This window comes from Myotis nattereri (assembly GCF_964212035.1).
Source record: "Myotis nattereri genome assembly, chromosome: 11".
Lineage (NCBI taxonomy): Eukaryota > Metazoa > Chordata > Mammalia > Chiroptera > Vespertilionidae > Myotis > Myotis nattereri.
The window spans coordinates 40,987,501-41,005,323 of NC_138086.1; positions in this window are offsets into that span (position 1 = coordinate 40,987,501).

Consider the following 17,823-nt stretch of genomic DNA (forward strand, 5'->3'; position numbering starts at 1 on the left):
TAGCTATGATGGGAGGGACAGAAGCCATGTAGGTGCCCAATAGCATGTGCTTCCATTCACTAAAGCTGATTCAATTATTACCAGTACTAAATATCTAAATTTTCAGCTACAGAGACCAAATTTCAGGCACCAAAATATAGTGGGACACTAGTAAGTATGTAACAACTGATTATCAAAAAACGTTCTTATTTCTGAGATATTAATATTATCATTGTGGTAAATTACAAGTTACCAACCAGATATTACTAAATGAAGAAGTGTGAAGAGATGCACACCATCACCAGTTGAGGACAACTCAAGCCAGCTATAACACTGCATTGCCTATATGGCATCGTCCCTTCAGGAGACCAACCAGGAACTTGGTGGCCAGTTGATTATATTGAACACTTTTTGTCCTGGACTGGACAGTGAATCATCTTGATTGAGATTGATTTACACATACCATTAATAGTCGCTTCTCTTACCTGTAGGGCTTCAAAGAGCAATGAGTGCTAATATCTGAAGGATAACAGAATGACATGGGATTCCATATAACATCATACTTAATATAATGGAGCCTCTTGTATTAAGGAAATGTGGTTGTGGGAACACAGTCATGGGGTATAGTGGTTTTATACCATACCATACCATGCCATAACATACCATACCATACCATACCATACCATACCTACAGAAGCTGCTAGCCTGAGAGAACAATAAAATGGACTTTTGAAGGTGCAAATACCTGCTTAGAAATTATAACCTGGAGAGTATGAGGCATTATCCTCCAGGACTCAGAATATAGCCCGACCCAATGCCAGTTGCTTCTTTACTAGGTTGATTGTATGGAACCAAGAAGGTGGATAAAAAGAGACCATGATTATTAAGAGTCCTGGTTTCCCGTTTGGGAAATTAGTACTTCCAGCTCCTGAAATCCTAGTTTCTGCAGTTCTGGATGCCTCATTCTCGCAGAAAGTGAACACTTGTAAAAGGGAACTCAGCAAGAGCCCCCACTGAATGGCAAATTCTCATTCTCAGCTGCAGAGACTATTGACTGCTGAGAGCTCATAGTTGAATTGCCCTCTGAGGAAGGTCACTGCCTTACCCAAGGTTACACCCTCGTCTCAGGGACAGCTTGCATCAAAGGCCCTGACCAGCCTACCCTAATTTGGGACACCTATGAAGGGCTCTCCAAGATCCAGAGTCCCACTTGTGCCAGATGAACCCTCTGCTGCAACTGAATCCAGCTCAACTTCTCCCCCAGCCCAGTCCTTCAGCCCTTACTCCCTCACAGGTGATGGTCCCAAGAGCACTTATCAGCCACTCACTGGAGATTCTCCATTTTAGCATCTACTTCCAGTGAAACCCAAACTGTTATAAATGCCATTGATCCTTTGAATTCTTCTTTGGAAACTTGTTCCAAATTTTCTACCCTTTATTTTTAAGCTACTTCATACTAAAACTTCTAAGATTTTACTTTTTTCATTCTTGCTAACTTCCAGTAAAAATACTGGAAGCAATGTTCATGCAATCTGGCATTCAATTTTCAGTACATATATATATATTGACCATTTTATCAGCAGCAAATATACAGCTTTGAGTGAAATTACCCCATTCTCTGCAACCTCACATAGAACACAGTCTGACTTCTCAGTAGATATGAGTGTTAGGAAGGGAAAACAACCATAAAACTACTGCTCAATTTAAAACAAAACCATATACGTTTTAGCCAATTCCCACATGCAATTATAGACCAATGAATGACATCATTATAAATAGCAATGTTCTTTTTCCGCTAAAATTGCTCCAAAGATTAATGTACTGGTACAGGTTTTCTTATAAGTTTAACAAATGTATAGGTAGGTGGTGAGGCCTTCCTCCCTTTCTGATTGTGAAAAAAGGCTTTGTGAATTATAAAAAGTATTTTACTTTTTAACACATGATTAAATCTTTATGTACTTTTAGAACTTTTAAAAAAATCTACTCACTTTTCCAATCCATTCAGAATAGAAATACTGCTAACATAAATAGGGTGTTAAAAGAAAAATTCTAACTAGGTCATTACATAGGTGAGACAAACAGTACTGCCAGGTAAAATTTTTCTTGTTAAATTGGTCTTCATTTCCCAAACCTCCTACTTTTCTTAAAGTTGTCTAGCACCATGAAAACTCACAGATCTCAGGTACTAGTTTTGTTTTCCCTTCTATTTTTTAAAAGAGTTCCTTCCAGAGGAAAGATGCAATCAATGTTCTGATTGGCTCCTAAACCATGTATTTCAATGTAATTGGAAAAAAATAGAAATGGTTAACAAGAAAAATTTGTCTCTATATCTACTGAAGTCTATGGATTAAAAAAATATAGGCGCAGAAGCTGAGGTGTTTCCTGACACATCAATGTGATATATGAGCAAGATAAATTATACAAAGGTATTCATTTCACTGCAAATGGCACATTACAATATCAATATCTTGAATTGCTCTCTATCCCCATAACTCATCTTCCTTCCCCACTCATCCTTAATGTGCCTCCACTCTAGTGATCAGCAATTCTAAAGTCAATTTAATGATAGGATTGATCTCCCATTTTTTTATCCAAGTTCCATATATTATTCTCAACATACATGTAGTTGCTATGCCATTTTTAGAAGACATAAAGATAACTTTATTGTTTTTAATATTGTGTAAAATATATTTATAATAATAAAAGCATAATATGCTAATTAGACTGGACATCCTTCCCGACAACCTTCCAGATGAAGTTGGGCTGTGAGGAAAGCCTGGGTCCCAGGGGTCAGAGGGAAGCTGGTGCTGGCAGCCGGGGGAAGGAAGGCCTACTCTTGCATGAATTCGTGCATCAGGCCTCTAGTTTAATCATAAATGGCCTTAAGATAGAATCAACATCCAACACATATAAGATGAAAAAGAAAACAAATTCTTTAAATTTTTAGAAAAGCAAGTTTATAATTTATAGCATGACATCCAACAAAATACTCCCCTTAGTATGTATTTAGGGAAATTAAGTTTAGGATAATATGGATCCTTTATTACCTTTTTTACTTTTGGTCTATCTTCCTCTCTCTTTCTGCCTATAAATGTAATATTTCTTCCAGGATGTCAAACATAGCACTATATAGTTCCCATAGAAAGCTTTCAATAGAAAATCAATGAGTAATTGAATTTAAAACTGATTGAATTTAAGTAAGTTATAGCAATAAATCTATATCAGCAGAAAGGCAAATCTATATCCCAAACAAGATCAAATAAGCACACCAATTGCATTATATGATTCCATTGAATTAAAGCATCTAAGAGGCTCACAGAGTAATATGTAAAAAAAAATCAATCTCAAGTATTGTGGAATTGTGCACCTGAAACCTGTATAATTTTGTTAACCAATGTCACCCCAATAAATTCAATAAAATGGAAAAAATCAATCTCATCACTTTGTTAGAATTCTTTAGGAAATATAAGATCTTTCAACAAGATAAAGTGAGCTTGAATAAAAGTTTTAAACTTTTTCTCTTATTACAAATAAAAATTAAATAATCTCACATTTGATAAATAGTATGCAATTCTCATATTTTGGAAAAAAATCAAACTGGGGTTTCAAGATTATAATTCAAAATACACAGTTCCTAATATTAAGGCTGGCCATCTCACAAAATTCACTCAGAAGTCACTGCCCAATAGTCCCTGGAATCTATGGTGGATTAAGTAGAACCAGTAAAGCGATAAATGAACAGGCCCAAAGCATTTAAAAGTGGAAGCTACAAGTTACACCAAACTGAGCACTATAATAGCTTTCTTACAGTGCGTGACAGTGGAAAGTGTCTTTTACTCAGGAATCAGTATGGCTGACTAGGAATTTAAAATCCTGGTATGCTTTCATCAGATTAAGGAATTCAACTAGACTTCACTCACTTCGTTAAGTGAGCAAATCATCTCTTCTCTATTTGCTCTGATTATTTGCTTTATAAATTGGCGATAGTCTCATCTTCCCTTGAATCTCAACAGATGGCATGAGGTTTAACTAAAGAATTTAGTAAAAGAAAATATCAATAAATAATTATAAAATGTTGTGATTCTTCTACAGTGAATTTGATCTTTACACATCATCAAAGTATTTGTAGCTGTATTTGGAATCAATCAGAAGCTCATCATAACACAAGGTTTTGTTATTGTCTATTTTTTCAGTCATATTCTTAATTATTCCTGATGAAAACTCTCAATAATTTGAGAGACTTCTAACAAAAGACTCAGTCCTCAGCCTTACACAGTTTATCTCTTTCCTCAACAACTTATCAGAAAGACACCTCGAACAACACAGGGGTCAGGGGTACTGACCCCAGCATAGCAGAAACCCACATGTAATTTCGACTCCCAAAAATCTTAACTAACTAATAACCTACTTTTGACCAGAAGTGTTACCAATAACATAAACAGTCAATCAACACATATTTTGTATGCTACATGTATTATAGTCTTACAATAAAGTAAGCTAGAGAAAACATGTTATTAAGAAAAATCATAAGGAAGAGAAAATACATTTATAGTATTTTTGAAAAGTTCTGCATATAAATGAACCTGTACAGTTCAAACCTGTGTTATTTAAGGTCAACTGTACTTGTAACTACAAGATTCATTTACTTATCCACTAAACACTCACTTCATATCTGTCATTCATCAAGCCCTTTCCAGATGTTAGAAATACAAAGATGACTGTAATATATTTCCTACATGCAACGATCTCCAACCCCTAGCCTAGGGTTTCCTTAGGGTTATGATGCTATAGGACTCTTGTGATTAATTACCACCGACCTCTTACTCAGGGCCATTCACTCAAGGAAACATCAGCCTTAATAACAAACCTAGGATTACATTTTATGAGGCAGCTACTGGCTTTTTGTGAAAGTAGTTTGCCCCCAAAGCACAATCCTATCCCTTGACCTTTGCCTTTTTCCAGTCTAATTCTTTCAGCTTCTGCACATTAGAACTCACTACAGTTCAATTCCATAATAAAGTGTTTAAGAGCTTATACTTCACAGCTATACTAACTGTGTTCAAATCTTATTTCTCTCACTTACTAGCTATGTACACATGATAAGTATGGAAGAATTTTATACCTCATTGTTCTCATCTGTAAGAGTGTTTATAATAGTACCCAGGGTTGTGGGGAGACAGATAAATGTAAAGCACATAGAATGGTGCTTGGCACATAGTAAGGACTTAATGACAAATGATAAGTACCCTCATCATCTTTATCATCACTATTACTATATGCCAGGGATAAACTTAGAGGTGGTTGGTAGCAAACTGCTTAATATTCAAGTGTCTATTCCCAAATGCCAAATCACCCAATCAATTTGAATATTCCCTCAAAAATCATCTTTGTATTAAAATAGGTCAGGAATGGCTAACTTGATATTATAAAATGGACCTTTGTAATAAATTGATTTTCCCTAGGGCTCACAAAATTTGATCATGGAGCAAAAAGAGATGCCGTTGCTAGATCTCTCCTCTATCTGAATGCTACTTGTACTACCCAAAGGTCAGTGCCTTTGATAGTAGTCTCTTTGCATATAAATTGTAGAGTCAAAATACCCTCTCATAAATCTGGTCCCCCTCCAGTGTTCCTCCTCAGTAAATGGTCACTCAACCCCTACAGTTGCATCAGCCAGAAACCTTGCAGTCATCTTTGATTCATCTCTCTTAGAACTTCACTTCATGCATCTATCTATCATGGATCCCATGAGACTTTATTTTCAAGATACCTCTGGATTCCATCTTTATTTCTTCATTCCCATTCCCAGCCACCTTGGGCTCTTACTTGAACTACAATAAATTACGTCATGATCACTCTTGCACTTCATTAATCCATTCTCCTTCAGCCACCAGAATAATCTATTGAAAACACAAATGTGAATGCCTCTCTGTCTTCATAAAAAAAATAAAAGACTTTCATGGTCCCTCAAATGAAATCCATTACAAGAACTTTAAGACCCTTCAGGATCTGTCAATCAAGTACAACTTAGGCCAGCAAGTCTTCCCCATGCTTCTCTCATAGACTGAATGTTTTCAAAATCTCTTGGCAACTCAGCTTTCTTCACTTCCATTATTGCTATTCCCTCTGTCTGGAAAGCTCCCTAACCCACATTCTTTCTCTTTTTATTACTTTTTTATTGATTTTAGAGAGTAAGGGAGAGGGAGGGAGAGATAGAAACATCAATTATGAGAATCATTGATCAGCTGCCTCCTACATAGCCCTTACTGGGGATAGAGCCCACAACCTGGGCATGTGCCCTTGACTGGAATCAAACCCAGGACCCTTCAGTCCACAGACCGACGCTCTATCCACTGAGCCAAACCAGCTAGGGTCCTAATCTACATTCTTTCAACTGCTTCTCTTCCCTCTGTTTGGAAAGCTCACTGCCCCATTCTTTCAACCTGCTAATGCCTATTCATCCCTCAACTGTTCACACCAGATCCCTTTCTCAAAGAAACCAGACTAGATCAAATCATCTTTTAGAAATCATACCTCTCCTTCCTGACACTTAGCAATAATATAATTATATTATTAATTTGTACAACTTATTGATTAACATATGTTTCCTCAAGTTTAATGTAAATCACAGAAAGGGGAGAGGGGCCTTATATCTTTCATTCACAGTTGAGTTCCATAGAAACACAATATATTTTTTGATGCACAAATACATAGTCTATGCGTTTATTTATTATGACTCTGCAGAGCTACCAACAGCCAACAAACGTTTTAGAGTTCTTGGATTTACTGACATCTAAAATCTTTATTCTTAATTCCACATTTTATTTTAGAACAAGACAGAACCACTTCCGCCTCCTAATGTTCCACCGTTTCTTTATTAACAGCAAGTTCAGGTCTCAGTTCTGGAAGTTCGCCCAGCTCTTCACAACAGAAAAATAATAAGTACTTTATTCACACTGTAAAGAACTAAACATCATAGAACAAAAAAGTCATAAAAAGTTACCGCCATCTGTGGGAGTTTTCATTCTGCCTAAAGTGGAAGGGGCAAATAACCACCAGTCCCAAGGCCTTCAACAGCATGGAGTATGAGAACTTTAAAACTATCCTTAGTGTTCTAGGAAAACATGTATTTTAACTATGAAGGGAAATTTAGAAAGTATTTCTGCCTTTATATGAGAGTATATCTAAACCCTGTTTTAACGCATTGTCCTTGCATTTTCTTTGCATGTACCTGTGGCAAAGCATCTGGCAGGGTGGTTCTTCTGCAAGAAACTTACCTGCATACTCCTCCAATTATAAATGATTACTTAGGCTCAAAATAGGTTTCTTCTTTTTTGTGGAAAGATACTTCTTTTGTGTTTCCCACTTATATTTTTGGACACTCCATGTCAGCTTTCTTGAAGGGTGCTTCTTTTTCCAAGAGCAACTTAAATAATTATGATCTTTTAGATCCTGCCTTGGAAATCTGGTAGATTTCATTTGTTTACTAAATATCTGCTCCCGCCTCCTCCTGGGGAGAGGATTATACTTCCCCATCCCTTAGAAGTCAGGATTTGTGACTTGCTTGACATGGAAATTGAGTAATTTTATGTATTATAGATGGAAGCTGTAAGTGTCCATCAGGCATAAGTGCTGTTCTGTATAGAAGTTGTTCAGGAAGGCTGTGTCCCAGAAATAAGAACAGAGCCAAAGCCCACCCAAATGGGACATGAAGCAAAAGAGAGAAGTAAACCTTTGTGATTGTAAATCATTGTAGTTTGAGCAGGTTGTTACTGTAGCATAACCATACCTACCCTGACTGATAGAGTGATCTATTTTTCTCTATCCCTCGTCTATAATCATAGCTTCAATTTTCCCCAAAAGACTCTTCATCTCTCCCAGGAAAAATCACCTAATCACTGTATGCATTTTCTACATGCTTCCTGAACAATTTTATCTGGGTGCTGTTCATGCAATTGATAATCGTGACCAAAACTAATTTTGGCATCTTCCTTTTAAAAATGTTATCTACCTTCCCTTATTTCAATATCACTTACCTGTGAGAATAGTACTCAGCTGCTGTTTTTCTTAACCCCACTCCCTATTTAATTAATTTTTAAGTTTTGTTAATTCTGGAACCCAAGTAGTTATTGAATCTATTCCATTCTCTTTATCTCACTGAGAAAGTTCTGGTTTAAATCTTCATCATCAGTCTCCTAGGATTTTAGACTAACCACCCAATCTTACATGATTTCAAATTATTTTCCAAATTTTCACCAGTGTGGTCTTCCAAAAATTCAAATGCACCTTTATCACTTCACTGTTTAGAATCTACCACTGGAACCCCAAACATTCTGTACAAAGTCCAAACCTTTAGCACAGCATTTGAAATTCCTCATAGTCTGACTCTAACCCATCTCTTTAGTTTTACCCATAGAGACACCCCACTTCCATCTTCCAATCTACCAAACGTTTCCTAAAGGCATCATATGCTCTAAAACCTCTGTTATTTTGCATGATTTTGTTTATCAATGTTGCTTTGCTCCCAACAACTGGCTAGCTAACTCTCCTTATACCTGTGAGCAGTCACAACCCTGGTGATCAGCAAAAGCAGTGGCAGACACAGATGAGCCCTCCTGGACTCTACCAATTCATGTATACCATATAAGAAAAAAGGTGGTTGGCGGGATACAAATAGAACTAAAGCCTAATAGATCATGAAAACAAATGAAGTACAGAATCTTTAAAAGTAGGAACCAATCTAAAGTGTTAAGTAAAAAAAAAAAATCCAGTTGGATAAGAATGAAAAACTTTCTGTTAGATTTATCTATTACATGAGATGGTAGTTTGCAGTAGGTTGAATCAATGGAAGGTGAGACTTGGAAACATTAAACATAAAAATCTCTCTTAACTAGTATGGATCAGTCAGGATCCAGAAGCGTAGTGAAAGAGCTAGAGGAGACATACTAGGGAGAGAGACTCTTCTCAGGATAGGATATCAGAGTAGAGTCTGGAGAGAGAATACTTAGAGATGCTAGAGGGGTCTTAGAAGTCAAAGGCAATGCTTTTTAAGGGAGTTGGAGTCTTAGATAGTAAAATGGTAAATCGAAATAGAGTTGTTGAGGGACAAATACTATTTGCCAGGGCGAGGAAGAGCAGTATAGGAGAGAAGTACACACTTAGTCATGTTGAGCTTCAAGGGGGAGTAGCACTATAAAGTAGAAATACCCTACAGATTTGAAAATATTGGTGTGATAGTAGATGAAAGGTCACAGTTGACCTTTGTAAATCACATCCATTTATTTCCTAAGAAAACAAGACCAAAAATTGTCAAATTGTTCTCAATGGGCTGAAGTACAGGGTTGCATTTATCATCTTCCAATCTATGTTTCAAAACAGTACTTTTAATATGATTTCACCAAGCATCATTTGACAAAATAAAATAATTTTTTTCTATCTTTAAAAAGAGCAAACACAGTACCAAACGGTGTTTAGATGATGTTTAAAAATTGGGCGATGTATAAACCACACACACACATACACACACACACACACAAATATATATATACACACACACACACACAAATATATATATATATACACACACACACAAATATATATATATATACACACACACAAATATATATATATACATATATATATATATACACACACACACACACACAAATACACACACACACACACACAAAGAACCATAGTAAATTTCTGATAGAGACAGAGACAGAGAGGGAAGATAGATGGTTTTTAATTTTTAATTTGTCTGTTGAGAAACAATTTTATTTGGGAGTAGAATGATCTTTCCTTACTGGGGTAACTTAATTCCTTTGAAATTAATTTTCCCTTTGGTAAGCTAACCTCGCAATCTTAGGTCCCATCCCCAAATTGTATGGATGTTTCGAATATTAGATTTTGCTTATAAAGCAAATGGTCACCTTAAACAAAAGTTATCCTCTCTATATAAATTATGAACCTGTATACAAACACAGAAATATAAAATTACATTGCTTTGGGGGATATATTTTCTAAGAGCTCAGCATTATTTCTAATTAAAACTATTTTTCCTAAAACCAAGTTTCTAGAGGTTTTATAGGTTTTTCTTTTTGTCAGAGTGCCTCTCACCTTAGACTTTTAGATTTAAACATGCTTTCTTATAAAAAGTTAGAACTAGGTTATAATGCCTTTGAGATACTTTATTTTATTGAATTTTTCTATATAATTTTGACTTCACTTTCTTAGAGTGAGATAAAAATGGATGTGGATAGCCACATAGTCTGTTGCTCTAGCAACACTACGTTGTCATTGAAAATCACATATATATGTCTTCATAACATCAAAAATCCACACGCTATGTGAGTGTCCAAAGGATTCCCACAATCAGGTGCCTATACGTTGTTACAGCATTTTCTTTTCCATTTTAAGTCACTGATACATATTAGAAACACATATATGTTCCTGCCATGGGGGGAGGGGGGGAGACACCGTTTTTATGCTCTAATTAAGATACTTAAAACGTGGCAAAAAGGGCACTGCTTCTGCTATTTTAACTTCTAGTTTTAGTAGCCCTTTACAAGTCTGATTTTTCCTTTATCATGCTGCATCACTTTAAGTTATCTTTGTTACTGAGCCCCAGAAACAGAACAAACAACTTTGGGCTTGCAGGGACCATGTGACCAATGACTGTTTGACAGAGAGGGGAAGCACTCACACACCACTCTTTGGTGGCCTGTGTGAAATGCATCAGTAGCCTCCATCTACTAGTAGATGGCGAGTACGTGTCCTCATCAAGAAAATATAGTGTTACAATTGATACTACAAAGTCTTAGAGGAATTTAACTTGAATGAGAAAGTTCTAGTTCATAGCCTTTTATCATTTACAGTCACGACACTGTGCTAATTTTTTAATATATATTTTTATTGATTACAGAGAGGAAGGCAGAGGGAGAGAGAGAGATAGAAACATCAGTGATGAGAGAGAATCATTGACCGGCTGCCTCCTGCACACCCCACACGGTGGATTGAGCCTGCTACCCAAGCATGGGCCCTGACCTGGAATTAAACTGTGACCTCCTGGTTCATAGGTCGATGCTCAAGCACTGAGCCACATGGGCCAGGCTGTGCTAAATTTTCTTTGTAAATATCTTCAGCCATGCCAACACACAATAATTTTTATCTTTTGTGAAAATTATAATCTAGTTCTTGCAATCACTAACATGGGTAGAGACTAGATAGCTACTTTAAGATAAGCATTTGAATAATTAGGTCAATTAAGGAGAGCATGTTAAAAGTCAGAGAGTCTTTTTAGACGTTGATTCAACCAAAATAATGAAGAGTACAAAACGGTGAAAGAAAAGCTATCGCTAGGTATAAAAAGAAAAGCAGTATTAGTCAGAAAATCATCCCAGATACAGAATCTACTTGACAATGTTATATAAAAACTAAGTTCTAAACCTCCAGCTTGCTTTTATATTTTTATGCACAATACACAACCATAAAAAGTAAACACCCTGCAGGGCTAATAATCTGGCACCCAAAGCAACACTCCCCATCCATTTATACTTGAGACTGAGGAAAATCTGAGGGCTGCATGGAGGAAGGTGAAAAGCACCACACAGCACAGTTACTTATGAATTTATATTGGGGGCAAATGCCTAAATAATTCATTTAAAATAAGTAAAAATGTTTTATGATCTTCATGTACCCAAATCAAGTCAAAATAATTACTTAAGTAATATATATATATATATACTATATCACCATCTTGCACTGTGTTTTGCCCAGTGAAATATAATTCTTTTTTTTTTTATACTTCATTGATTTTTTACAGAGAGGAAAGGAGAGAGATAGAGAGTTAGAAACATCGATGAGAGAGAAACATCGATCAGCTGCCTCCTGCACATCTCCTACTGGGGATGTGCCCGCAACCCAGGTACATGCCCTTGATCAGAATCGAACCTGGGACCTTTCAGTCCGCAGGCCAACGCTCTATCCACTGAGCCAAACCGGTTTCGGCTAATTCTTTATGATACTTTCTATTTATGTGGCTTCTAAATGTCAACCTTCTCAGAGAAGCCTTTTCTGACCACCCAGTTTGAAACAGTAGCCGCTTTCCATGCAGAGAATACTTCATCCTTTACGTTGCTTTATTTTCTTGGGCTTCTCCCCACCCCCCCACCCCCCCAACCACCAATCTGAAATGATATTGTTGATGTCCTTTCTAACTTGGTTATTCCCTGCTTCTCTCCCCCTAATAATGTAAGCCACTGGGGACAGAGACAACATCTGCTTTATTCACCCCTGTGCCCAGCACCTAAATTAAGGTTTGCCTCACAGAAGATGCTCCTGTCATTCTTGAATAAGTTACCACATTTCAGTCAGAATTTTTTAAAGGTATGCTTTCAGCTGCATTGAAAAACTTTCTTTTATATCTCCCCCCCCCAAAAAAAAATTAAGCTATTATAATAATCAAAAGAAAGAGAAAAAGTGCACAGACTTATCACTTGACAAATGCTGGTAAAACATTCCTTCTATGTTTAATCTTTAATATCTTTGATTTCCCCCGTCTCCCTGGGGAACAAGGCACACAATCTCTCTTTTTACATGGATTTGCGGATGTGGGGAAAGTTATTACTCACACTGGCACCGTTTAGGAGGTTATCATCTCCAATAGTTAATACTGGAGCGAACTCACTGTGGCAAATATCTTCACAGAAGCTCTGATCTAGAACAGCAGGTTAGGGATGGGGAGCATCCGGAACTGATGAAACCTTACCTTGATCTCTTCAGGAGCTGGTGACGTGAATGTCTCCGAATAGGTGCTGCTTGCTGGTTTCTGCTTTTTTTTTTTTTTTTTCAGTTTAAATGAGACTTAGCATCAGAAATGTTTTTCAAAATAGACAACTGAAGTCATGAATATATTAAAGTCAATATGAAAAAGATAGCATTGAGGATGTCACTTATGTCAGCTTAACATTTAAATTCCCAAATATAATCAGAAGTTGTACCTTCAGGAAAGCCTCTGGGATGACCTCGTCTCTAACAACAGCTCACCTTCCTGGGGGAAAGAAGGAATGGAAGAGTCAAAGAGGGAAGGGAAGGCAATCGAAGGAGAAAAGGAGGCAGCAATTCCTCAGCCGCCCTAGAACCAGTCACCAAGCACACGGCAGGTGGAAGTGGTTCCTGCCACTGTGAGGGCCATTTCACAGAAGGCCCTGATCCAAAACCTCCCCATCATCTCAACGCCTCATCTGTGGATTGATATTAGCATTTCTATCCCAATTGGCTTGAAGTTAATAGTAATAAATGCTGTTGGGGGAATTGTGACCTTAATTTGACTGTTTGACCTTGTTGATTACAGAGGGAGAAATACATAGGAAAAGCCGGAAGGGTTGGGGTATAAGACAGAGTGGCTAGTGAGACTTCAAAGTCATTCCATGCAGTCACAGTGTCCTTTCTCTAAAGTGAAGCAATGAAGAAAGTGCTGGAGATGCTTTTGGCTTTTTTATTTGTTTTGTTCTCTAGAACATGCAGGTCGGTTTTAAAATGTGATAGATGCAAGGATTTTATTGCACATACAAATTACAATACTGTAAGCATGGCCTTCAATCATGAACCAAAATGCCACTCAATTTTGCTAGTCTGTTCTCACATAAAGTAGATGTTTTCTGTCCCCACTTCCCACCCCAAAAATAGTATTTTCCTCCCAGACCCAGCATTGTGTCAAACTAACCAATCATGAAGTTGTAACTTCAAGAATGGGCTTTAGCTTGTCACTCTATAAAAGCAAAGCCTTAGCAACGTAGCAGATAATAAATTGGACTTGTGATGGCTATTTTATGAGGATTCTGACCTCATAATGTAATATTTTTAAATAGAGATTATTGTACAAAGAAAAAAGTAGATATGAGAGAGAAAGTAAGATAATAAATCTGGTCTAATTATGAACAGTAAAAAATAGCTGAATTCTTTTGTTTAGTACCTATGACCTCCTTCCAAATTGCTCTTGTTTTATTTGTCCTTTCTCGTACGCCTTTCTTGTGAACCCAGACCTCTGGAGGCAGAAGTGACCTAGTTGCTCCCCCCCACCACCACGCCCCCTCACAATGCATCTTCCAGAGAAACATTAGGATAAAACAGAACTGCCCTAACCGGTTTGGCTCAGTGGATAGAGCGTGGCCTGCGGACTCAAGGGTCCCAGGTTTGATTCCTGTCAAGGGCATGAACCTTGGTTGCGGGCACATCCCCAGTGGGGAGTGTGCAGAAGGCAGCTGATCAATGTTTCTCTCTCATCGATGTTTCTAACTCTCTATCCCTCTCTCTTCCTCTCTGTAAAAAATCAGTAAAATATATTTAAAAAAAAAACAACAGCAAAAAACAGAACTTACACCTTAGTAGATATTATAATCTGGGTGCTTTTTGTTTGTTTGTTCTTTTAAACTTAAACAAAAAACAAAATTTTATTTCAAGTAGGAAATATCCAAGTAGTTTCAGAGCAAGAAAAAAATTCCATGTCAGTAGATTATAGAACACGGGCCACTGGAGATATGTCACGTTTGCTTTCTGTTATTCTGTTATTATCACAGAGCAATTGGAAAACTGGATCCCTCTGGGGATTCTGGGCTTTTTAACAGTTTGACTGAAGGTGCATCACTCGATGTAGAGCAATTTCTCTGGTGTTTGTAACTGACAGAGACTCTTTTGACCAAAGAACATCAATTAGAGGAGTTTAAAGGGAAGAGCCTAATCAAGAGGAAATTCCCTGAATGTAAGGTTTTGCCTTAGATAATCATCACAATAAAGTCCTGAGTAAGTATCAAACCCATTTCACAGAGAAGAGAAATGAGGTTTCAAAATCTGTTCATTTTTACCCAGATTATAAGTGATGGATCTAGATTTAAATCCTTTTTTTATTGACCTTGAAACCTGTGTCCTTTCAATGCACTGCACTGCCTCTCTCTGTCTGGTCCTTATCAACTTAGTCTCAATTGGCCAGCAATGGGTTTGAATTAACTAGTTCCACGAGAGCCTGAGTAATGAGTGAGACTTAATATGCTTTGTTCCAAGGAGTGTACATATTTACACAGGAGGGAAAATTTCCTTAACTAATGAAGGATTTCCTAAGTCACTATCTTTCGGCTAAGCATCACTTTTCTGGTAGAGTGACACTGGGGCTGAATGCTCCACTTGCTTCCTTCAGTAGGTCACGGCTCTCGATAGTCAAATATATTTAGTCCAAGGAGACAATTAAGCATTGTGCTACACAGTTTGTTTTGTTCTTCAGTGATTGGTACTGGCAGGCTTTCAAGCAGTTGCTATAACATTTGGGAGAACATTGTTTGCTGGGGGAATTTGGTTCAGTTCTTAATAAATGCATTTGTCATTTTTCTAATTTTCTTTTCCGTATACTTCAAATGCTGCGGCTTCCAAGGTTTAAAACGAGATAACCTCAGTTAGACTATGGATAGCCAAAAAGACAGAAGCAACATGAATTCTTTGCAGTAATAGACTTTTCCAAAGGTGTTAGTGCATCACAATTGAGAGTTGTTTGAACTGCTTTAGTCAGGCAACAGGAAGTAATACATTAACCTCATGCTGTGGCTACTTCCTGAACTACAAATGGCGTTAATACCGGCATCTCACTGGGCAATTAGTTAGAGCAGCGATTTTCAACCAGTGCTCTGCAAGACTTTTTAAAATATGCAATACCTGACTATTTAGTCAGAGGCACCAACTTCTTTTTCCCTTAGATTGTCAAATAAAATAATGACAACAGCCAACACAACCATAGCTGTCTTGTGTGAACAAATGAAAATTATACCTATTTTTTTGTCAGATTGGCAAAAAAAAAGTAAAGTAATTTTTTGGTGTGCCGCAGAATGTTAGTAATTAGTTTATGCGTGCCATGAGATGAAAAGGGTTGAAAATCTCTGGTCTAGAGCAATCAACTTCACCATACACCATATCCAGTAAGAATTAAGGGTCAAGTTCCAGAGCTAAACTTCCTCAACTTGAATCTCACTCTGTTAACTCGTAGCGTCATGGATTATATTAACTCACTTAGTTTCTCTTGCTTCTATTTCTATTTAACAACAAGTGAAAAATTACAAAACCTACCTCATTACCTGTATGATTAAATGAATATTGCATATCTATATACTAATATATAAAACCCTAATATGCAAATAGACCAAATGGCAGAAAAACTGAACAACAGAACAACCGGACACTATGACCTGCGCTGACCACCAGGGGGTGCGCGTGGAACATGGCAGGCGTCGGCCATGGTGGGATGGTGTAGCAGGTGAGCCAGGGCTCCAGACCAAGGCGGAGCACCGGTCACTGTCATCAGGGTGAGCCTCTGGTGGTTACTGAAAATTATTTGCTCCTGTGTGCCACGGTCCTGCCTGGCACTCACACCTGCTTCCGGTCCAGGGTCTGCTCGCACCCGCTGTCAGCACCAGAGCCATTGCTCACACCCACTGCCTGCGCCATCAGTGGGTGCAAGTGGGGGTTGCCAGCCACAATCGCCCAAGGGCTTCTTCACCTCCCCCTGCTCCTGAGGGGTGATCAAGGCCAGCAGCTGCCTCTTGCACCCACTGCCAGCGATGGCCCCGCTTGCACCCACTGCCAGGCACCCAACTGCCAGTACCTGGCACTGGTCCCAATCGCTCTGCACAGTCAGCGGGTGAGAGTGGGGCCGGCGCCCTCAGAGCGGTGGTGGGAGCAGGGCTGCCAGCAGAGAGGGGACCGGGGGCTGTGATGGGAAAGTCCGGGCAGTGGCATGGAGGATGGGCTGAGACCCACCCCTTGTCCATGGCAGCCTTGCAGCCCACAGTTACTTTCAAGGTGCATGAATTTGTGCACTGGGCCCCTAGTTAAGTATATGAAAGAATGCCTGACACATTCTGTTATTATATGCAAAACTGCTTTGTAATTCACTTAGTACTTCAGACAGCTGTGATGTGATTGTGTGGCATCAGACTGAGCAAGAAGGGGTTCACTGTCATCTTCTTTAGGATGTGAGAAAACACGATTCATGTGCGGTGCATAGGAGAGCCACATGTGTGGCATTGCATTCAATCCTCATTATGAGTGCTCAAAGGGGACAGTGTTTGCCGACTGCTTAAAGTCAGAGGCCAGGGAAAAGAGGAGGCAATCACACTGCCTCCACATTGGGCAATCACACTGGGCATGAGAGGCACAATGACTTCTCAGATCCAGAGAGAATAAAATTCCATGAGACCTCAGAGAAGAAAATCAAACTTTTAAAAAACGCTAAGTGGATCCAAAACAGGGGTTACAATGATAAAATACAATAATCTAGAAAAGGTCCTAAAAGCTAAGGTGATTATGGCAAACGCTAGGAATCATTATAGACAATGGGAGGATGTGGTTGAGCATACAGTTCTGGTTTACATTGGCTTAACTGCACAATGCACTAGGAAGAGTGAAATTTTGGAGGACCAAACTTAACTTTGGAAAAAAGCCTTTCTCCAGTAATGTTGAGAGATGATCAAATAGAAGTATGGTTGGTAAAACTTTTATTTTCAGTGAGGACAAATTTATTGACTGAGAGCCTAGATAGACAGGTATGAAAAGCAGAGAAAAGCAGCAGAAGAGAATATAGGAAAGTTCCGGAGACAAGTCCATCTATTGCCAAAAAAAAAAGTTGTTTTTGCAGCTACTGCTCCTGCCTGCCATCCACCACCCACAAATCCTCAGAGTTACTGCCATGGGTTGCTACTGGAAATCAGTCAGACAAAACACCCCAACACATGCAGCTTTTAACAAATCTCTGGTTCTGAACATGAAAAGGGTAAAAACAGGTGAAAATGAGGAACTTCCCAG